Consider the following 24,596-nt stretch of genomic DNA (forward strand, 5'->3'; position numbering starts at 1 on the left):
AGATCAATTACTATATGGACTACCACTGGATTATAGTGGACTGGATAAATTAATGAACTTATCAGTGAAGCATATTTTACCAGGCATTTGTGTAACACACAAAAGTGAATGGAACTCACTGCCCAAATTTAGCTTACACCCACAAGGAGTATACAGTGTGTTTCCTATACTGATTGGGCCTTCCTTATTCAGCAATGAACATGCATATTTTATTTATTCAAGGACTGCGGGATTATAAGCAAGCACTATTGAATCAAAAAAAGGTAGAGCCTTTATTCATATCAGCCTTAAATGTGAGTATGCTAACCAATCTCACTCTTTGTGACCCAGTCTCATTAGAATCAATGCAAAATATATGAAATTGCATTAATCTTCACTGAATATATATAAAATGTCAAGCTGATTTTATCCGCACTCTTCAAAGTCAGAGCTGTGTTTTTGCTCAGCATCAGAAATACACTTGAAACCACAATGAGGAAGAATTCTCAGTGAAAGCATCATTTAAGCAATTATTAATAAGCAGAAATACCTGGACTACTGTTCTTTTGCTTTTCTCGGGTGCTTTGAACAAGGACACTTGGGTGATAAGGATCTGCCAGCAGTTCACTCTTTTTGCAAGGATGCTATTCAATCAAGCAACCTGTCAGTTGCATTGGTAAGCAGCATTAAAGCTCTAGAGAAGGGCCCTGACTTCAGTTCTTATTTCCAAATGTAATTAAATGCTGGGACACGGAAATCTTCCAATCTCAGTTTCATTGTATTTCCCCAAGTCTTTGATTAATTTTCTTCTCATCCTTGTTTGGGATCAAGCTTTGCAACTGGGCTTCTGTATACCAACAAAAACAAACAATCCGATTCACCACAAATTTACTGCTGACTATCTTCATGATGCATAGGGAGATCTGGTAAGTTTCCTGGGTTTTCTACCAGCAAAGTCAAGGAACATTCAGAAGTCCCCACAAATCTCCAGAGAATCCTGGGGCTTTGCAGCCATCCATTTTGACTTGATCCACTTTCCAGAGAGATACTACATATCCTTTCCCTATACTATTCAGCACTGGGCAAACTTCATCCCTCCTTGTGTTTTGGACTTCAGTTCCTACAATTCCCAACAGCTTGCCAGCTGTTAGGAATTGTGGAAGTTGGTCCAAAACACAAGGAGGGATGAAGTTTGCCCATGCCTGCTCTATTCCCTGGCCTTGGAGATCATGTGGCCAGCAAGGAGCAGTGACATGGAGCCTAGATTCAACAGGTATGTGCTGGATCTATGGCTGCTCTAAGGCAGGAAAAATATCAGAGTAACCTGCCCAGTGTAGACCCAGCCTTAGTAATGAGTGTATATGTATGATGGTATTGGGTGAATAAACTATGCATTTATTTACCCATTTTATCTCATTTCTGCATGTCTCTACATTTGACTAAAGTGTCAAGTCAAGTTTATTCAATGCTTAGACCATAGGTCTTTCACATTTTAGGCAAATAGATAAATACATGAAAACCAGATTATTAAATACAGTATAAAATACACTATCAATACCAGCATGACAATTACACCTGCTATCCTGGAATATAATAGGATGGGCAAATAAGTTGCATGATGCACATTTTGCAATTTATCTGCAACAATTCAAAATTATTTGTTTGCAAGAGACATGGGTCGCTGAAACCAATCTCCCTTCCCTCCATGGTTTCAGATCATATTCAGTTCCTGCTGTGAAAACAAACTCTAAAGGCCATGGTAGCGGGGCCCTTACCATATTCATTTCAGTCGATCTGCATGTGGACATTCAACCTTTGGATAGGTCCCCTAGGGGTGAGAAAAGCGGTATAGAAATGCAGTAAATAAATAAATAAATAGTTCCCTACCACAATACATACAGGACCTCCTCATTAAGAGCATTTTTTTTGGTTATGTAAACTGTATAAATGTCTGTTTTACACCTAGATTAGAAAAAAAATGAGACCTTGATGATGTCTGGATTAGACTATCTGAAACTCTCACCTGTTTGGAATGCCGATACCCCTCCACAAAGCTCCTCTTGTGTGGAGATTTAAATGCTAGAAATGGGGAGGGCATTAAAAAAGTGGAAGGCACTAACTTTGGACAAGATGGTCAGGTTATGTCTGCTGACAGGGTCTCTCAAGACTAAAGTGTGTTTCTGTGTAATTTAATAATTGTGTTCATTTTAGCGATTCATGTTTAAATTGTGCACATTGTTTTCTATGCTTACGAAATCTCCAAATGCCTAACAATCTATGGAAACAAACAAATTCTTATGGAAAGAGATCATGCATTTTTTCCAAACTCTATGCCTACTTCTCTCTCTCTCTCCCCCCTCCCCTGATCTGAAAAAAAAACCTGTGTGATATTTGCTTCTCAAGGAAACTGACTCCATAAAGCTTTGCTAGCAATTCCTATCCAATTGAGGAAATTGAGAGTTTGAAATATTGTTGTCTCCCTCATGTTAGGAATAGACAATGCAGCAGTGGTCTTCCAAGAAAGAAATATGCCAGTATACCATATCCTTTATATCATTGACCTAAAACTCTGCGCATTAAAGTTTAAAGATCTGCACATAGACTTGCCAAGGCCCTGTACCTGATGCCGTAGAAAAGAAAAGCTGCTTTAAGAAAAAATCCCCTGAAAAAAACAGTGTAACTTGAATTGCCATGTTATTGTTGCCGTGTGCATTCAAGTTGTTTCTGACTTATACCAACCCTAAGGAAACCTATCACAGCATTTTTTGAGGGATGAGAGTATATGACTCATCCAAGGTGAGCTTCCACAGTGGAGCAGGAAAACAAACAATCTTGGTCTTGAGAGCCATAGTCAATTCAAAAAACTAAACTACACTGCCTCTTGGACTGTAAAATCAAGAATGATTTGGATTATAAGAGGGAGTGGGTAGAAAATATATATCCCTAATGCATGCTGCAATGCACACCCACATGAAAACACTTGTTAGAAAGAGTCAAAATTGGTACTAAAATGTGTTACAACTCATCAGTGTGTGGACACCGAGACCAGAAATTTGGGAGGAACATGCACAGCATTTAGAATAGAATAGCTTAATTTGTCATTGTACTATTTCATAATGAAATTGCATGCTTTCCCCCGCACACACCACAAAACAACACATCTATCCCTCTATACCACCACCACACAGCCCCCAATGCCACATCAGTTCGAAACCACAGAGTTCAACATAGCCACAGCTCTAAGGACAAATGCAAAACACTCCACTTAGGCAGAAAAAATGAAATGCAAAGATACAGAATAGGGGACACCTGGCTCGACAGCAGTATGTGCGAAAAAGATCTTGGAGTTCTCATGGACAGCAAGTTAAACATAAGCCAACAATGTGATGCGGCAGCTTAAAAAGCCTGCATACATACAAGTATAGTGCCTAGATCAAGGGAAGTCATGCTACCTCTCTATTCTGCCTTGGTCAGACCACACTTGGAATACAAGTGTCTAATTCTGGGCACCACAATTGAAGGGATAAACTGGAATGTGTCCAGAGGAGGGCAATTGAAATGATCATGGGTCTGGAGAACAAGTCCCTATGAGGAGTGGCTTAAAGAACTGGGCATGTTTAGCCTGCAGAAGAGGATGCTGAGAGGAGACATGATGGCCATGTATAAATATGTGAGGGGAGGTCACAGGGAGCTTGTTTTCTGCTGCACTAGGGGCTGGGATGCGGAAAAATGGCTTCAAATTACAGGAAAGGAGATTCCACCTGAACATTAGAACTGTGAGAACTGTTTAGCAGAAGAACTCTCTGCCCTGGAGTGTAGTGGAGGCTCCTTGTTTGGAGGCTTTTAAACAGAGGCTAGATGGCCATCTATCAGGGGTGATTAGAATGCAATTTTCCTGCTTCTTGGCAGGGTGTTGGACTGGATGGCCTATGAGGTGTCTTCCAACTCTATGATTCTAGGACAAAAACAATCATTCGGGGTGAGAAGGGCATGTAAATAAATGGTGTAAATAAATGGTGTTTGTCCTTGTCTTAATCATCCAGTACCATCTGCCAGATGGCAATAATTTTTTTAAAAAAGAATATGCTGGGTGAGATGGATCCCAAAAATGCTCTGAGCTTTCTTAAGGCAGCAGGAATTATAAAGTACTTCCAACAAAGGGAGAGGGCAGCTAATGTTTTGCTGTGCAAAAGTGGTAACACTTTGGAGTGCCTTCCTATCTGTCATTGTTCAGCTACCAAACCAAGATGTATTAGGTTAGGACACTCTCTATAGCACAGTGGTAGAATATCATCAGCAGTTCCCCATTCAGTTGGTGGTTCCTTAGGAGTCTCAGGTAGAACAATCTTTGCTGGGCCCTCTTAACCAACGATGCCGTATGGGTACCCTAGGTCAGATCCTCCTTCAAAGTGACACCCAGGAACTCAGTGTTTCCTATTAACAGGAGCATAAATCAGGATTTCAAAATTTTCCACATATCAGTTGCACCCTTCTGTGCCATTCTTTTCCACCCCAGAGTTCTTCAAATAGTCACAATTTGCATTTCAAAAGTGGTTGTGCAGTCGATTGGTTAGAATCAGAGATTTTTACGTTTTCAATTTTTCATAAGCAGAACAGTGTGCCTTAAGATAAATTGCATGCTGTGTAAAGAAACTATATCAGTACTTGGTTTTACAGTTTTGCCAAGCTGCATGGCAGGTATAGGATAGTTTCCAGGCTTTCCCAGAAATATCCATTTAAAGATAAGAGTTCTCTCTTGCTTCAGTTTTGGGATCTCACTAATGTTTCTTAGGTCTTCTCCCAGGCAACAACTCCTTCTTCAATCCTTTTTTCTTAGGACCTCATCATATTAAGTGCCCCAATGCAGGTGACAGCAGGGGAATTCCCTGGGCATTGTGCTGAATCCGAGGGGCAGTGGAGGAATCTGTGGGCATTAGGGGAATCAATTGGCTGCACCCCACTTTGTCGCCTTCCCCATCACACAGAGGAAAGTGTTGCTGCCCACCTTCCCCTCATGCTATTTCCATTGCTGGCAACTAGAACATGGGAAGGCTACATCATAGGATGTTTCTAGGACAGTTTGAGGATGGAGCCCCACCGGAAGTAGCTGTGCATTGTTTGATGCAATCTGGTGAACTACATCCCTGAACTGTGCAGGAAGCATCATACAACAGGTAAGAAACCTGTGTGATGAAGTCGTAGGTCAGAGAAGACAAAGCCCTGGTTCCTGGTTCCAGTCTGGCTTGTTGAAATTCACCATTTATACCCAGACTAAGCTTACCTTCACTCAATCCCCAGCAGATTTATATTAGGTAAGAGACAAGTGAAATTGAGGGGAAATGATTCAATGACATTATGAGGAACGTGGTCATCTGGCCTGTGGAGTATCAAAGGAATCCAGGCATCTCCTACATCCAATTTCCCATCCTTTCTCTTCAGGCTGTTTCTGACCAAGCTCCTGTCTTCCCATAGATAAGCTGATAGACATCTATGATTTCTTATGATATAGTGAAGAATATAAATATTTTACTAATAGATATAATAATAAATCAGGCTATCCCTAACCCAGCATACTAACTTCCAACTCCATGTGGGGGAAGAAAAAGAATCTCTTTTTCTGATGTGAGACATCTGGCCAGTAGTGAGGCATGATGGGAGTTTTAGTTCAACAGCTGAGTTCCCCTGTCCTTTCACTATACCATAATAGAATTAAAACAGAACTGACTGCACCAAACTTGCTAATACAGGATTTCAGCCTCAATCAACTGGATGCTGATTTGCTAAGTTCCAAACAGCTGATTTGTTTTATTCAACAGGCAACTCTGAAGTTTGAATTGTAATTTAAAATATGTGACCTTGAATCCCACTGTAGTTAAATCTGCTAAACCTTGAATTAAAAATATATTTCAAATCTCAGTGTGTCTTCCTTTCCTCATTCATGTCTTCAAATTAAAATAATTTTACTTAGGAATTGTGTAATCACTGCAATTAATTCTCCTTTAAAAGAAGATATTCAGCTTTATGAGAAACAACCTGAAGGAGACACTTCAAAAGCCTTTGCATGGTGAAATGTACAGAAGTTGGAATGAATTACATCCCCCGCACACACACATATATACAAACACACTCTGAAGACGTAGTAGCCTTTACAGCTAATGCAAGGCCACAGCTTGAATACTTTCTGAAACACTCAAAATAGCATCGCCTTGTCTCCTCCAAAGAATTAATGTCTCTACTGATCCTCCCCCACCACCAGGTTTCAATCCTTATATGCTATATATCCATCAAAATACCTCCTGTATTTTTATTAAACTTGATGTGAATCACTGACTATAAAATGATGTCAAGTTACAAGTGCAAATTCCTTGACTAAACTGTCCTCTACAAGAATGGCATCGAAGTGATGTAAAGTATTCTTGTGGGCTGGTGCAGATTATTTCTCTTCCACACAGCATCATATAACTCAGTCTGAAAGTGGCCAGCGGTCTCTAGAGAACCTCTGTCCTTCCTTCATCTCCACTCCTGCGGTCAATGCAAGACTTTTTGAACTGTTTTTTCAAATACCTTCCTTTCAATTTAACACTTTTTCTGGCTCTGAAGGGGATATCCTTACTTTGGGAGTGACTGAAAGAGCATTTCCCTTTGCCAATGTAATGCTTTTTTCTGCTGAATCAGATGGGCTTTATATGACCTCTCCATCCATTCCCCTCAGTGCCAAATATTTCTGGCATCTTCAGAAGCTTCTTTTAAAAAAAATATACACAAAAGAAAAGAAAGAAGAAAAGAAAAGAAAAAGTCATGCTGTCACACAGCCTCAACTGTTATATTTATTTTATTTACTTAATTTTTACCTCACCTTTCTCCCAATATAGGGACTTAAGATAGCTAAGAAGAAATATAAAACAATGCTAATTAACACAAATACTTAAAAATATAAAGATTATTTTTAAAGCAATTAAATTATTTATGTCATTAAAATCATTAAATATTTAAATATAATAAAACTCAATACCCACCCACAAATCCCAATCATACTATCTCAAGAAGTCCATCCCCTATTTTTATTTGTGTACTGTATCAATTTATTTGCTTTATAGTATATATTAAAGTATTACGAAAGGCACGAGACAAGGTTGTCCACTCTCCCCATTAATTTTTGTTATGGCAGTGGAGATCCTGATGAAGAAAATCAGAGAAGATGAAAAGATCAAAGGAGCAAAAATTGGTAAATTTGAATATAAAATACGAGCGTTTGCAGATGATTTAATAGGTACAATTGAAAACCCGGAGAAAAATTTACAAAGTTGGATAAACAAAATAGAAGATTTTGGAAAGGTGGCAGGTTTTAAGATGAACATGAAGAAAACTAAACTTTTATTTAAGAATGTGAATAAGGAGAAACAAATAAAGATTCAACAACAGGTTGGAATTGAAGGTGTCAAGAAAATTAGATATCTAGGAGTCTGGATCACAGCCAGAAATGGACAACTTTTAAAGAATAACTATGAATTAGTTTGGAAGAAGGTCCAAAGGGATTTGCAGAATTGGGACCGGCTGAAACTATCTCTCCTGGGTAGAATATCCTTGATAAAAATGAATGTACTACCAAAACTTATGTTCTTGTTCCAGAATATACCGATAATAAGAAGTCAAACTCTGTTCAAACAGTGGAAGAAAGATTTAATGAAATTTGTTTGGAAAGGAAAAAGACCAAGAATTAATTATATGAATTTAATAGATAAGAAAACAAGAGGAGGATTGGGATTTCCCGATCTAAAGACCTATCATGAGGCCTGCGCACTGTCCTGGATTAGGGATTGGATGACTTTAGATAAAGAGAAGTGCCTAAATTTAGAAGGTCATGACTTAAGAGTGGGATGGCACGCGTATATATGGTATAATAGAGAGATGAAGGAGAAAAATTTCGGCAACCATTTTGTGCGAGCCTCCCTATTACGGACATGGATGAGGTATAAAGCTCTTTTCTATAAAACAACACCATTATGGATTTCAGCAATGGAGGCGCATCAAAGAAGACTACTAGGATGGAGGACATGGCCAAGATACAAGGATATATTGGTGAAGGGGACAATAGAGATGAAATCATTTGAACAATTAAAGACTTTATTTAGCAATATAACTTGGTTAAATTACCTACAAATTAAAGACTATTTTAAACAAGATCAAAAAACAGGTTTTGATTGGAACGAGAATATATGGGATAGAATACTAAAAACACAAAGGAAAACGGTTACAATATTATACAATAAATTGCTCCAGTGGATGACAGAAACAGAACAGGTGAAAACCTCTATGATTAAATGGGCGGAAAATATAAGAAGGCCCATCCACTTTGGGGAATGGGAAAGGATGTGGAATAAAAAATTGAAATACACATATGCTATGGACTTAAAAGAAAATTGGTATAAAATGTTTTATAGGTGGTACTTGACTCCGAGTAGACTGAGCCATATGTATCAAAATGTATCAGATAAGTGCTGGAAATGTAGTGAGCAAGTAGGCACCTTTTACCACATGTGGTGGACATGTAAAGAAACAACAAAGTTCTGGTCTATTATTCATGAGGAGTTACAAAAAATATTAAAGAAAAGCTTTAAGAAGAAACCTGAATATTATCTTCTGGGATTTACAGATGATGACTGTAAACTGGATGAGAATGAAGATAAATTATTTACCTATTGCACAACGGCGGCTAGGATGGTTTTTGCCAAATACTGGAAGAATGGTGAGGTTCCGAGTATTGAAGACTGGTGGAAGAAAATTAAAGAAATAAGAGACATGGACGAACTAACTTTTTTGTTGAGAAGAAATGAAGGAAGAGTTTTGAGGAGGACAGATTGGTCCCTGATATATGATTATGAAAAGAAAGCTGAAAAAACAATGGGATGAGAATAGATATTAAGGTGAAGAAATATCTTGAAAAGATCCTGAGGTTGGAGTGGAAGTCATTTTAGAATAGTTTGAGTAGTTGTATTGTATGTATTAGATGGTAGTTAGATATGGTGGGTTTTTGTGTTTTTTTGTGTGTACCTCTCCCTTTCCTACTGTTCTATCTTCTTGTTTTTTTGTTCCCCCTCTTTCCTTGTATGGATTGTGAAAAACTTAATAAAAATCATTTCAAAAAAAAAAAAGTATATATTAAAGTAAAGTAAATATAGGTACAACACATATTCTATTAAGTTAAACTAAGAGGGTGACTTTTTTGGGTCTCCAATTGTTGTTATGATGGAGTTCTGTTGTAGTTCTGCCTCCCAAAATCCTAACTTTACAGTTGAAATATTTCTGAAATACTGTTGATTGCAGCACTGAGCAATAACATCTGTAGCACTTCCCCAGATTTATTTGGGGGGGGGGGGGGCTCTTAAGAACAAGTAGTAGGAAATACAATTTGTAGTCCCAGCAGAACTACTTGTCTAAAACCACTCCTTACCCAGTTCTGCAGTACACTGGAAACCCTTGGACATGATTCGGCCAGGCTGAAAAGGTAGTTTTCTGGGGTCATATTTAGCAGTTACCCAGTATAAAGAGGAATCCCCACCAGTTACAAAACTTTAAACTCAATCTCAGAATTACTGGATAGGTTGCTAGCCATGTGAGAGGGAAAAGTTAGGACATAAATAAATGAAAAAAATACTTATAAGTAAGCTGGGAAGTTCCTCTACTGTGTCCTCATGTGCCCCACCAGTCATCATGAGGGAGAACACAGGAGAGGAAATTGTGAGATTACTTATAAGTATTTGTTTTTCATTTATTTACGTCCCAACTTTTCAGTCTCACATGGCTGACAACCTATTCAGTAATTCTGAGATTGGGTTACCAGTCTTGTAACTGGAACACCTCTCCAGCAGATCTCAATCATCAAGCAGGCATATACAAGGAGAGGTGCTCCAACAAGTATTGAAGTCCCATTTAGGGCTTTTAATGTCATCACTAGTACCTGGTATTCAATGGGCAACCATGCATTTCCTTTAACACTCATGTTGTGTGCTGTCCAGATGGTATCCCAATATGCTATCTTGTTGTTGTATTTTGCACAATTTATAGCTTCAGCATCATCTTCAAACACATTCTTGTGTAGACCAAATTGCAGTAGTCTAATCAGAACGTTACAAATGGCTAGTTTTTCTGATTATTCCAGGCCAGGCAGAGCAGGCACTAGCCTGAGCCATGAAATCACAGAGTTTGCTTATTGGTTTGTGTTTAAGATCTTATCCAGACACACTGATATTGTGTCACATATCTATAGGGGTATAGCTTTATATAGTCTGCTTGTTTATATAACTTTAAATTGCTGTTGATATTCCAGTTATGAAATTTGATACTTACCTAGGATTTACTAAAAGGAATGTTTTGCTATGAGATCTTGTTATGAAAGTCTTTTCTGCTATATCTGGAAGTAGCTGCCTTTACAGAGAAATGCTGTCTCCTCACAGCATATTTCTAATTTACTGATATGGACACTGACTTTCAAAGGCATTCATTCCTTTCTAACTTCCATATTCAAAGACTCTTCACAGCCTTGATCAGTCTTAGAAATGCTTACAAAAGCTGCAATATCTACCTTTGGGTGAGGACAACCTTTTTAAATGGGTATGATATTTTCTTTGTATGAGATATATTTTTAATGTAGGAGGAGCAGAACCATATGCATCAGACAGGTCAGGCCAAATTGAACCTAAATTGCTTCTGTCTGCATTCGCATCATAGATGTATTGATCTTTTCTGCTAATGTGTTCACATAAATCCTTAGATTCCAGACACTCATTCCTTTGAGCAGGGCTGCTCAAGTTGCTTTTCACATAAATGCTAGGCCCCATGGGAAACTTTAAAAAGCATATTAGTCTAGCTTGGAACTGCTCATTACTACATTAAAAATCCTAAACAGCACATGCCTTTTCTTTTTGGTTCAAGCATACTTTTAGCATCTATTATATCCTTTCAAAACTTCCATTCTTACCCCCACAAGTTTCACTAATTGCTTTGAAATGTGATGGATATGGAAAAAGTGGATCTCTCAGAATTTTGTAGAAAACTACTTAAACAAACAAAAATATTCAAAACATCAGCATAGGAATGGAGTTACTCCTAGTCCATGGGCCTGATTTATTTCACAAAAAGATCTACAGTGAGACTGCAACCAAACCTACCCATTCTCCTCAACCCCCATTCCTCTCAATTGTGAGAACCATCACTGCTATATTTGCTCACTGAGTAGTATTAACAGGAATTATGTTCCCACTAACTGCTGAAAGCCCCATCTGAAATAGCTTCAGTCCTCTGCCTCATTCCCCATAAAGTCTGGAGCACAAGCAAAATAATGAGGATGTTCAAAGGAATAATGGAATTCAGTGTGGTTTTCCACTACTACCATTGATTTACTGGTTCGGTACCTTATACATTTGATATATATGGTACATACGTAAAATAAGCTTCATGACTTTTGTCTTTTGATGACATGTCTACTTTGTCAACAAATTATCCATGGCTGTATGCTTTATCTTTCATTTCCCTTTCTCTACCTGCCTTAAAAGTTAAAGGTTTTCCTTGGGAGGGAGTGAATTTCAGCCAAATTTGGTTCCATTCCTTTTACTCCTTGGCAATTAGTGCTAAGTGCTAGAGGCACCATCCAGCCAAATGTATACACTTTTAAGTTTTATACCACCTACTTTCTTCAACACTGTTCATCTAGGTGTGCATAGGCAAGCAACATGGTTTTTTTCCCCCATGCTTGCAGTTTCTGTACATACTGATTTTGTCCAACTTCATTTCACTTTGGTTACATTTACCAATGTTTGCTCATTTCTTTATATTCAGGAGGGAAAGAACTTCAGATTTATTTATTTTTAATGAACATGGTTGAACCGAGATTCTTTCATCCCAAGGGGTAAAATTGAAGTATACTCACCGTGTGGAAAACAATTTGTAGTCTTCGAAGGGTTCTCTTTCCTTCATGGCAATATTAACAAGCCCCTGGAGCTTATTCTGGGCATGTCTCCAGGGTTGTCTGTCCACTTTGAGCAAAACTTGTCATGGAACCATGAAGAAGAAGTTTGCTAGATAGCTTTACTGAATCCTTTGAAAGCCTCTTCTCCCAAGGCTATTGGAGGGAACTCTGTATACTTTACCAACTGTTATTATTGCCCAAAGCAGCCTGATATTTGGATTTGTTCTCAGTTATTTTCTTAGAGCTTGGGAAATCTCATTTTGGAGTATGACTCCCCTGATGGTCCAAACATTTCTAAGTTCTGGATGTTTCAAGTCTTGACTTAATGCTACCCCATATATGCAGTCCTTCACTTTATTATTAACTGCAGGTGCAATTTAACCATTAATTTAAGAATAGAATGGAACAAATATATCACAAAAAGAAAGAGAGAAAAATACATTCCCTTTCTTGGATTCATGTAGGCACCTTAGATACCTTAAGAGCACAGTAGATGTATTATGGAAGTGCCAACTGAAATTATTTTTGGAATCATTAATAGCCATAATTCTCACGACAACATATGAAACATATGAAGGACCGTAATGGTTCTAGGCAACGGCATAAACAACCGTGATGTTATGATGACCACAGGCCCTAGAGTCTTTCACTCTGAAAATACAGTAGAGTTGGATAAGCAAAAATGTTGGATAATAAGGAGGGATTAAGGAAAAGCCTATTAGATGTCAAATTACATTATGATCTTACAAATTAAGCACCAAAGCATCATGTTTTACAACAAATCAACTGAAAAAGCAGTTCAATACACAGTAATGTTATGTAGTAATTACTGTATTTACAAATTTAGCACCAAAACATCACAATGTATTGAAACAGCAGTGGATCTAGGTGGGAGGCAGACTATGTTGGATAATACAGAATGTTGGATAAGTGAAGGCTGGGTAAGTGAGACTGTATTGGGAAAATCCATTTGTGCCCATCCAATGAAGGAATTCACATCAATAGCCAAAATCGGAGAGGTCTATGACTCTGGAAAAGATTGGGTGTAGATGGAATGTCGTAGCTGAGAAGATAATGGGAAAATGTCAGTTGCACAAGTAGGAATCTGAACAGCATAATATATAACTCCTTTTCTGTGTTGTGTGTGTTTCCTTTTAAAATATGCATCATGCCTTTGGCTATATACACAGATTTCCTGGGCACCCAACATGTACAATAATGCAGTACCCAGCAATCTTAGGCAGAGGCAGCAAAGTGATAACTACATCAACTTTTTAAAAAGAAAAAAAATCAGAACTCAGCTGACATTTTAGAAAGGAGCTTTAAAAAGACATAAAAGCAGGTACCAAGAAAATCTCTTTGGTGACAAATTTTTAGAAAGAAAGTGCCAAAACAAAGATACTCCTCTCATTTGTCAACAACAGTCTGAAGTTAAAAGTCAGGTGCAGCTGGAAGAAAGTCTCCAATAATGAGCAGGGTGCATTCAGAGTTTGGACAGCTTTCTCTAAGAAGAAAGAATATAACAAAATGCCAAAACAAGATCATGCAGGCCATCATCCTACCACAATTTTGTTACAGACAGCTTTAAAATTTCATTATATCACAGCTTGGGATATCACATTTTTAAAATGATGTAAAGCTCAACAGCATTAAATGTAAACAAACTTGGGAGATTAATTCATTGTCAATCACACAAATGATTGAAACAACTTATTTGGTTTAATTCACACAAGTTAAACGATTGTTTAAACTGTTAGCTCCCAGGACAAACTACAGGATTTACAGATAGGATGCTAACTGTGAACATATTTTGCTACTGGTACCATCAAAAGTGCTTCTGTCATTTTAAAATTGCTGTCCCCCACCTTGTTCCCCTGCTCCCCTAAGTCATCTATAGAACAATTGGTACTCTGGATGGTGGAATTTTAGTCTGTTTGGGAACTGTTAGGTTGGTCTCAATTTAGTACCAGTGTAGTCATGTTTTGCCACTGATCTCTCTCTTTCACCCTCATGAAGCATATAACCTGTTCACTTATAGAACCACAGAATCGTAAAGTTGGAAGAGACCTTGTGAGCCATCCAGTCCAACCCCCTACGAAGAAGCAGAAAATCACATTCAAAGCACCCCTGACAGATGGCCATCCAGCCTTTGTTTAAAATTCCCCAAAGAAGGAGCATCCACCACACTCTGGGGCAGAGAGTTTCACTGCTGAACAATGAAACTCTCCTTATAGTGAGGAAGTTCTTCCTAACTGTCCTTGAAGGGTCATGTTTATTAAGAATTAAGATGGGGAAAAAGAGCCACCTGTTCTAATGAATTCTCAGATTCTAAATCAATTAACTTATCAATGCATTCTATCAACTTCTGTGTTGACTAGGCAACTAGCAAGTTAAGCCAGATTGATAGGAAGCCCTAACAAGTTAATAACATACTGGACCAGTTAGTTAACTACTTATTTTTAGCCTATGGATTAAATATAACTTTGCAGGCAGATAGATATGGAAAGAGGTATTAAAGTTGTATAGAATTTTTAAATTATATGATGTCAAGCCTAAACATCCTGTGCTGGGTCATGTTGATGACAATATGAGACAAAAACATTACCACAATCATTTATCTAGAATTTAACTCTATGTCAGTGCAAAAGATTTGTGAATAAAAAAATGAATTAAAAAATGCCATTGTTTCTGTAGCCAATTCTGTAAAAGTTGATGCCCAGCTTGATTCTGATTCACACAGGATGTTAAATTGCTTTGTTATTCTATTTGCATAGAAAAATGTGTAAAAACAGTCATAATTTCACCCAGTGGGATGAAAACTATTGGATTTTCTTTTTCATTTGCACATATAAGAATGAAAATTGAAGATTTACATTCCTGGATCATATTATTATGGCCTATAGCTAAATAAAAATCAATTCTACAGTTATGTTTTCATTGGTCATAAGAAATGATTTGGAAATGTTTGCAAGATTGATCCTGAGAAGGTAACTCCCAGAGAGATGTATTTTTCAAGGCTTATTTTGCTTACTGCATATTTTAAAATCAACTACCATAAGTCTTCTCGGGTTAAGAAATTGGGACTTTTAAATGGGTCCAAATAATTCCATAATATATATTATGAAGGTTGGCTGAAAAAAAGAAGCTGTTTTTGGAGCTTCATTTTCTGAATCAATAGATTGACCTTTCCACTTTAAATATCACTGGATTTTTACATGTCTGGCTGGATTATTTAGCAGCAAGCAGCCAGCGGCAAAAGATTAAAATCTCTCTGATGCTTTCAGAGAAAAAGAAATCCACCATTTTCAGACTAATAAACCAACTTTGAGACACTAGTAATTCTTTCCTAGCTGAAACTTCTGTTGTGAAGTCTAAGGCAGTTGTATGAACAAATGGTGAAACTGGCCCTGAGCATTCATATTATTTCTCCTTTACTACCCATATAATCCACTTTCAGATTTCACAGTAAATAGACTTAAGGCTGCTGATGCATGACATTGTGATGGTACAAGTTTAGTTGGCTTTTAAAATGCACTGGAAGTAATGTCTGTGACAGTTACGCAGATTCTCACTATTCAGAGCAAGTATATTTATTCAAGGTCCCAGCTGATTTGTGCACCTTACAGAGGAAAGGGCATCTGGTGGCAAGTATACTTTAATGGTGAGACTACACTGACCATTCCACAGTTAGTTTGGAGCATAAATGCTTCAGACTGACTCTGAGAGTGGCCAAATATGCCCAGCTAAACCTGTAGCAGTGCAGTGTTGGCATCACAGGGTCCAGACACACTAAGATAACATTAGCCACACAGCAATATCATCTCACGCTTCATGTTGATGCTTCCCCCCTTCTTCCTGGTTGCATGGAGACTCTCTGTGTCTGAGAATGGTGAAAAGGCAGGCATGATCCATGGCCCTTTCCTGCAGTGATGAGTGCAGGCAAAGGATGATGGTACTGATGTCTCATCTGGACAGAAGATTTGTCCCAATCAAACCTGATCTTATTGTCCCAAAACCACAGAATACTTCAAAATTTGTTGGAACCCTAGAGTATGCCCCAACTTTGCCCTAAATAAATAAATCAATAAATTTTACAGTGTTAAATCAACTTTGCCCAAAATGGGCAAAGTTGATTTAACACTGTAAAATTTATTGATTTATTTATTTACTATACTTTTACCCCGCTCTCTCTCACCCGAAGGGGACTCAGAGCGGTTTCCAGGTTGGAAATATTCAATGTCATAGATACAATAAACAGATATAATAAACACATTAATACATGAATAATAGCACAGATTTATTTCAGGATGACACACTCTTCCAACTTTCCACAAAAAGCTATCTTTGCCTTCTGCACAAGACACTATTACTAACTGGGGCTATTTATAGAGAGCATACCAGGCCCCTATTAAAGCAGCTCCACTGGCTTTCAACGAGTACCAGGCACAATTCAAAGTGCAGGTTATCACCTATAAAGTCCTTTATGCTTTGAGTCCAACCTAACTTCAAGACCACATCTCCTTCTATGAACCAGTGCAAGCTTTGAGATCTGCTGGGGAGGCCCTTCTCTCAGTTCCACCACCATCCCAAGTATGGTTGGTGGGGATGTTAGAGAGCCCTCTCAGAGGTGGCTCCCTTGCTCTGGAATGCCCTCCCTCCCTAGAGAGATTAGGTTAGCCCTGACTCTCCAAACCTTTCCGTCTAGCCTAAAAACATGACTTTTTAAATGGGACTTTGACCCCGAGTAGACTGAAATGGGTGCATGTGAGGACTGATTATTCACTCCGGCACTTTAGCTCATTAATTGAAGACACCCAGTTTTATCCGCAGGCACTAATGCATTTTATAAATTTTAAAAAATATGTGATGTCATGTGCATTTGTTGTGTTTGTGGTAATTTTATGTTGTTATTGCTTTATGTTTATGTATTGTTTATATTAAGTGCAGCACTCTGGAGTGCTTTTGTGAGCCACCCTGAGTCCCTGTGGAGAGATGGTGGTGGTGTATAATTATAGATGATGATGATGATGGTGATTAATTTGGTGAATGGTTATATATATATTTTAATCTTATATGTATTTTAACCTATTGTTTTATGGATGTGGTTTTAAATGTTATTTATTGTTTGCATCGAATTTTTGTTGTTAGCTGTTCTGAGTCCCTCCACAGAGGTAGAGAAGAATGGGATATAAAAGTTCTAAATAAATAAATAAATAAATAAATAATAATAATAATAATTATTATTATTATTACACTATTGACCTCATCATATGGCTCCAAATAAGCATCCTAGAACACTTAGAACCAGCTTTGGGGATGGAACCCCACTGAAGCTATCAGACGACATTGCCTGTGGCCTAAACTCCCCCAACTGGGGTAAGAGGGTTACTAGACACTTTCCCCAGCAACATAGGAAACATCCTTTCTTGCACTGGCTCCAATGGAACCAGCACGGGCCTCCCCTCCATCTCAAGGGGGAGCTGTGTGCTGGGCAACAGATTTGGCCTGTGGCTCCCTCATTCCTTCCCAGAAACCAGGTAAAGTGGGTCACTTCACCTGGCATTTATGATAAGGGTATCCATCAGTTTTTCCCTCACCTAATTTTATGTCCCTTTTTTCCAGCTTGCTTTTTGTACCAATTTTCCTGATTATGAGACCAAGAGAACTTGAAAACTGCATATGTTTTATAACCCTTTTGGTTGGTGTAGTACAGTTATTGCCCAGATATGATTTTGAAATTTTCTTTCTTTTTTTCTTCTGTTCTTTATGGTTCTGTTCATCTTTTTGTTCATCTTTCGACTCCCATTTTTATTCCTTCCACTGTTATAGCTAGTTCTACCACTCATTTTATTTATAACTCCATTATTTTAACAGTTTGCATCCATGTTTTTTCTTTACTTCTTTTACATGTTCTTTTCGTGTAGTAGCTAACTCACAATAATTTATCCTTTGGCATCTGCTTTCTTTTCTCCACATTTTCAAAGCTGTCTTATATTACTGTTCCAATTTAATTTTTAGATGGGTTGCATTTTCCCTTCTTTGCTCTCAAAATGATATGATTTTGAAATGCTCCAGACTGGTCCCAGAGGTGCTCACTCACATCCTGGAGTCTCCACAATCCAGCTAGGTTAAGACCACATCAGCCTGCTGGACTGTTACCTTATCTTTTGTGTCACTTTTGCTCCTCCCAACCAGCCCTGTAGCTCTGTGTGAGCTCCTGGATATTGTTGGCATCTCATGCTGGCATCAGCTGATCCATCTCGAATAAGCCATACCAATAATTCATTTCCAAAGTTACTTTAGACCCTAAAATCTACCAGCCGGTTTCCAATATTCCATTTCTGGGCATGCTATTTGAGCATATGGCGGACACCCAACTCCAGGGCTTCCTTGATGTGTTGGCTTATCTAGATCCATTTCAATCTGCATTTCAATCTGCTTTTAGGCCTGTCTGTGAGAAGGAAACAGCTATGGTTGCTTTGGTGGTTGACCTGCACTAGCAATTCAATGAGAGGGGCATGCCTCTGTTTATTCTGCTTGGCATGCTTGTTTCTATTTTTTTAAAAACAAAAACAAACTTTACTTCAGCAAAACAAAGTGATGAAAACAAGTATGGTGCAAACATAGTAATATTCCAAAACATCCACAAGATACAATCAATTTCCCAGCAGAATTTAAATACATTTTTCTTTCCTCTCTTGCCAGTGAACAATCCTGGTTCTTTAGTTTCCAAAACATGAAATATCAGAGATCATGGAACAAACTGTCCAGAATGTATATTGAAACCCTGGTGGACCCAAGATATCAAACATATTGTTTACTAAAGCCTTGGATGGACGCCACAGCTCAATGAATACATCTGTCCTCATTTTTCCTCAGAGTTTACATTTAGCTCTTGTTTTTTTCATTTAATGGCAGATCCCATAGCTTCCTCCGCCATGTGAGAAGAACCACATTCCTAGTATATTTCTACTTAGCTATGAGCACTCTTGTTGCTAATGAAAGTCTGGCAATGTTACTTGGAAACTGCCCTGAGTCCCCTATGGGGAGATAGAGCGGTATATAAATAAAGTTTTATTTTATTATTATTATTACATGCAAGATCTTTATGATGCAGATTTGCAATGCTATTTTTTAAAAACAAGATAATAGTAATCATTCTCGATCCTTGTTAACATGCTGGTATGTGATTTTACTTATTAGGTTCAATCATTCTTAGGAGTATCTTGACAATATAGCCACAATTGAGTAGAAATCCTCTTTGTTATTCTCTCCAAGAGGAAGGAGATGCAAGTATACCTTACTTAACAAAGTAGACATGTTCCAGCTCATTAATTGTTTAACAGAAAACTCGGTATCAGAGGCAGAAATAACATGGGAAAAATAAGAATATCTTCCTACAGCACAAAAAGAACACTCAGATGTTGCAGCAAACTTTTTTCATCAAAATTAACATATCTGAAATGAAACAACTAGGTCAGGTATACCTACAAAACAAAACAAAAACACATACAAACAAGCCTTCTGGAGACTACTTGAAGGCTTTTACCAAAATGCTGGTATATATGCCTGACGCTTTCCTCATTTATCATGTAGCACTTCACAATAGTACAGTTCTCTGAGTCTTTTGTTGGCAGATGTATTCTAAACTGCAGCTTTTGTGTTTCAATCAGAATAGAATGTATCTTCTCAATAGTTGAACAAATGTCTCTTTTTAAAAAGTCTTTTATTTTATGTAAACCCCTCAGTCTAGTTTTGAAAGTATTAATCTCTTTCTGCATTTAAACAAAGTATGCAACTAAAAGGAACATATTGTATTGGAGTTCTAACATATAACAGAATAAATCATTTCAAACTTCATCATTTAGATACATTTAAAGTGCACATTCTTTCCGTATTGTTAATTTCTTTCAGGTTCCACATCTATGGTCTACTAAACATAATGCAGAAAACTGACCCCCCCCCTCCAAAAATCTATATGCATCCCATCAGCAATGATACTTTTTAAAAGGCCATAGAGTAGAGGTTCTCAACCTGTGGGTCCCCAGATGTTTTGGCCTTCAACTCCCAGAAATCCTAACAGCTGGTAAATTGGCTGGGATTTCTGGGAGCTGTAGGCCAAAACACCTGGGGACCCACAGGTTGAGAACCACTGTCATAGAGTGTTGTGAATGGATTGGGAGGAGCCAACCTTCCATGGTGTGATGGGCCAAAACGCAATATTTTCAAATAATAAAAATCATAATAATCAGATGTGATGAGGAGAGAATACATCTCATTTCAATACAGTATGCATCCAGTCTAAAAAAAATATGGAATTCATACTGATATAAACAGATTATATCCCAATGTGATAAAGTCCTTACATTGGCGACCTCTCCAAATCTGTACTTTGGACATAACATGAGAAGACAGTATTCATGAAGAAGACAGCAAATCTTGGCAAGATAGAAGGCAGTAGAAAATGAGGAAGACCACATTACAGCTGGAAAGATTCAGTCAAAGAAGTCAGGGTTGAGTGTGTAAAACTTAATAGGGCTGTTGTAGGTCTTTCATTCATAGGGATACTACTTGTCAATCAACTTGATACCTGTCAAAAACATAAAAGCTACCTTGAGTTTATGGGTTAGGGGAAAAGGCAGGAAATAAGTACCATAAATAAATGCTAATGTTTGTTATCCTGATTCACAGATCCTACTTTAATATTATAGACAAGGGATAAAAGGGTTTTCGGATCATCCAGAGGCTGCAAAAATGACCAATGGTGCACTAGGGCTACAGACTGTAGACTATGCATCACTGTGTTTTATCATTTACTAAGCAACTCGAACACCTTTATTTGCATTCATATGAGCACAAAGAAAACTTATTTTCTAAATTCATTTGAACTGAAGAGTATTTAAAACTAAAGACAAATTAACAGTGTCATGTGAGCTTCTTTACAGACAGCAAAGGAAATGGGAAAGAACACTTCCATATGCTTTGCAGAGGAAGTGGGGTCCCCCCCCCCTAAAGTTCGCATTTTACTTTTAAAAACAAAAGTATTAAAGAGAACACAATATAATATATCTGATGGGAGGGGGAACATGAGTGTTTGCAGAAAATGAAAATATAATTCACAATTAAGATGGAAATGTTGAAAAAGCAGATCAATGTATGGAAATGCAGATGTTCTACTTCATGTTATCCTCAAACCGTTCAAATATGTCAGAGGAGAAGTGCCCTGTCTTTGCAAAATGGAGATAGAAAAGTTGAGAAAGCAAGCCGAAGTGATCACTATTGGGAATTAATTGCAAGAATGCACTGTAAATGTAAAAATGATTAAGTTAGAGAAGCTGTTTATTCAAGACTATGATCTTCAACCCTTTTTTAAAAAAAGGAAAAGAAAAAAGCTTTCAGATAATGTAAGTAAACTTTTCCCGTCAGTACTTATGACAATCCTATTAAATCCTCCAAGCAGAAGTCCCTCATTCAATTAACTTCTTCCATGTGGTCAGAAAAATCTATGGGGTAGTTTTTGAGCACAGAAGAAATAGGCTAAATAAGAACCTGTTGAACTAATAGTGGAAGTATGGAGAGAGATGATGGGATAATTTCTTTTGCCTCCGTCCTTCTGATGTGTCTCCAAATAAAATAAGATAATAACAAATATGGGAAACCATTTCCCATCTGGACAGTCTTAAAAGTTTTTACAGGAGCCAGGTCACTAAACTGAAGTCTTGAAGGCAGACCTCAGTCACAGTTGTGAGCTATAGCCATAAATCACCTGTTCTTCTAGCCCCTGTGCTGTCTGGGTAGGAGGCAAGGGGTCGCTGTTGTTTATTCGTTCAGTCACTTCTTGACCTCTTGGACCAGCCCACACCAGAGCTCCCTGTCAGCTGTTGCCACCCCCTGCTCCTTCAGAGTCAAGTAAGTCACTTCAAGGATAACAACCATCCATCTTGCCCTTGGTTGGCAGGGGATAGTTTAACATAAAAAGTTACTATATTACCTTTCTCTGCCATGACCAGAAATTAGTGATATCACTTAATGTTTATATTATTAAGTGATCATACTTGTGTTACATGAGACAATGGGATGAGGTATCAGCAATGTTGCAATAGACAGCCCAGACTTTTAAGCCATGGTTCACTGGGGAACCTTGAGCCAGTCAGTTTGTATCTTTCAGCATAACCAACTCCTCAGAATTGTTCTGAGAGTGAAATGAAGCAGGAATCTACCATCATGATGTATTTGGCTTAGAGGCCCTTTGATCTTTTTACAAGAGACTTTCTCCGGGTTGATAAAAATAAAGGGTTTAGAACTGATTTCTTGAGATGACTCAACACATCTGGCTTTACTTTCAAACTCTTCTTACAAGTATCGATACGGAGAAGGTAAATACGTATCCTTCAAAAATTGACATTGCACCTCTGGAGACATTATAAAACATACTTCATATAATCTGTTACCACAAGGCCCCACACCTGTGATGGACCTGAATATTGGACCTAAAGTAATGTCACTCATACTCCTGAAGATCTAGCATGGTTTTATTCTTTTCATATGTGATTCCTTCTATGTGGCTACGAATCACCATACGTAGGAACTTATGATAATATCAATTGCAACAAAGTTATGAATATGTAAGAAATCATACACAAAGCTTACTAGAATGTTTAGTACAATATACAAGATGATTCATTCCACTTGCATTAATGGTTTATATAAAATCTTGCTAATAAATCAAATAATTTGGAAAGTATCATAGATACTAATTAGTTTTAATGCTCATCATTGATGATGAAAAAGCTGTCTTGTAATCAGGGTGTTTTTCTCCATTCAGTACAAGCATGACAATGATTCTCTATGGGTAGAGTAGTTCGCATGTATTTATTCATGAAGCCTATAGTGCAAATCAACCCCATATAGCCCTGGGATAAATGGACACATCTCGTAATGGGTTTTATGTTAATAGTACTACTTTTACATCTGGTCTGAACTCAATTCAGTGTGTAGTTGCTATAATTGGATGTGGCAGTCCTAGTTCTTTCAGTTAAATATAACATTTGGCTGAAAAGAACTTTTGGTTGACAGCAGAAGAGATGCAATGGATTAAGTTCTGAGTTAATCAATGTTTTGATGTAAATTAGTGTAGCCAAGTGGAATTTGACTGAAAGAAATCACATGCTGCTCCTGTAAGTGCTCTTTGCATGACCAGGGCCAAAGAAAAGCTGAGCAGTAAGCCAAATGGATGATAAAGTGTGCAGACATTTAGGCTAGCAGATCAGAAGTAAGAAATCAGGGCTTGTAGGAGGCTGGCACTGAACTATCAGGCACTGACTGTAAGTAATTGCTCTTAAAACCAACTTATGTAAGTTCAGTCCCTCCTTTGGCTGATTTGACATTTTTAACATAATTTTCAAAGACTATTGCTAAGAGTAATGCCTGGGTTTCCAAGGGCCTATCCAGACAGGGACCAAAATGTACGAGCTCTTGCACTTTTACCGGAGGCATCCAAATGACACCTCCAATAAAAGTGAATTAATTCATGACAAAGCAGGAAAAACCCTGCTTTGTCCCAAGTTAGTTAGATAGCCTGTTAGATCTGGGCCTTTCTGATAGGCCCAGTTCTAATAGACTATGGACCCTGTGGGGACAGATACCTGGGACTGCTTTCGCAATCCCAGTAGTCTGTCCACACACCCCAATTCAATTCTTTGGAAAAACCCTGCTTTGTCCCAAGTTAGTTAGATAGCCTGTTAGATCTGGGCCTTTCTGATAGGCCCAGTTCTAATAGACTATGGACCCTGTGGGGACAGATACCTGGGACTGCTTTCGCAATCCCAGTAGTCTGTCCACACACCCCAATTCAATTCCAGGCCCCTTATTGAAATCTTGCCCCCTGGCAGCTTACCTTGCATGAAGAAGAGAGCAGAACTGGTTTTAAATTGATTTTAATGTATTAACAGTTTATGCCTATTTTTTGTTTTATATTGCATGTTTTTGTATTATTTTGCATATGTGGAAACCACTTGGGGAGATAGGGCGGTATATAAATAAAGTATTATTATTATTATTATTATTATTATTATTATTATTATTATTAATGTCAGCCCAGGAAGTTTCTCTGTAGTTTTAAGGTTATGTGGGTTTTATTTGGGTGACCAGATGCCATGAAGAAGCCAACGGGCAAAACCAGTTTTTTTTTTACTGGCTGTGTGGACTTAAATCCACTTCAGAACTGGTTCTTAAACCTGCTCTGAAATGGGTTTAATATATGCATGGAAATGCCCCAGGTTTGATGGAAAAGCTCTCCTAGGCACTCCCTACAGGATCATTGAGGCGAAATGTTTTACTAATGAACTCAGAAGTGATTTCCAAAAGGAAAAGAATCCAGGCAGAACAAAAACAATTATTCTTTTCTTAATAAGACATAAAAATATAGCAGTAAAAAGTCAGGTGTTAAAAAGCTTCTCCTAACCAAGAGTTGTGCAGTTCAACCTAAAGTAGCATCAGACTAATACACACATAGAGGAGGATAGTTCATTTTATTTGGGGGGGGGGGGAGTTGAGGGAGGAAAATCATTTCCCCCTATTTTTGCTGGTTATCCCACCCCCCCCCCCCCACACACACACTTTCCATGACATAAATGACGGTGACATGGGTTGG

Source organism: Anolis sagrei, chromosome 1 (assembly GCF_037176765.1).
Source record: "Anolis sagrei isolate rAnoSag1 chromosome 1, rAnoSag1.mat, whole genome shotgun sequence".
NCBI classification, from domain to species: domain Eukaryota; kingdom Metazoa; phylum Chordata; class Lepidosauria; order Squamata; family Dactyloidae; genus Anolis; species Anolis sagrei.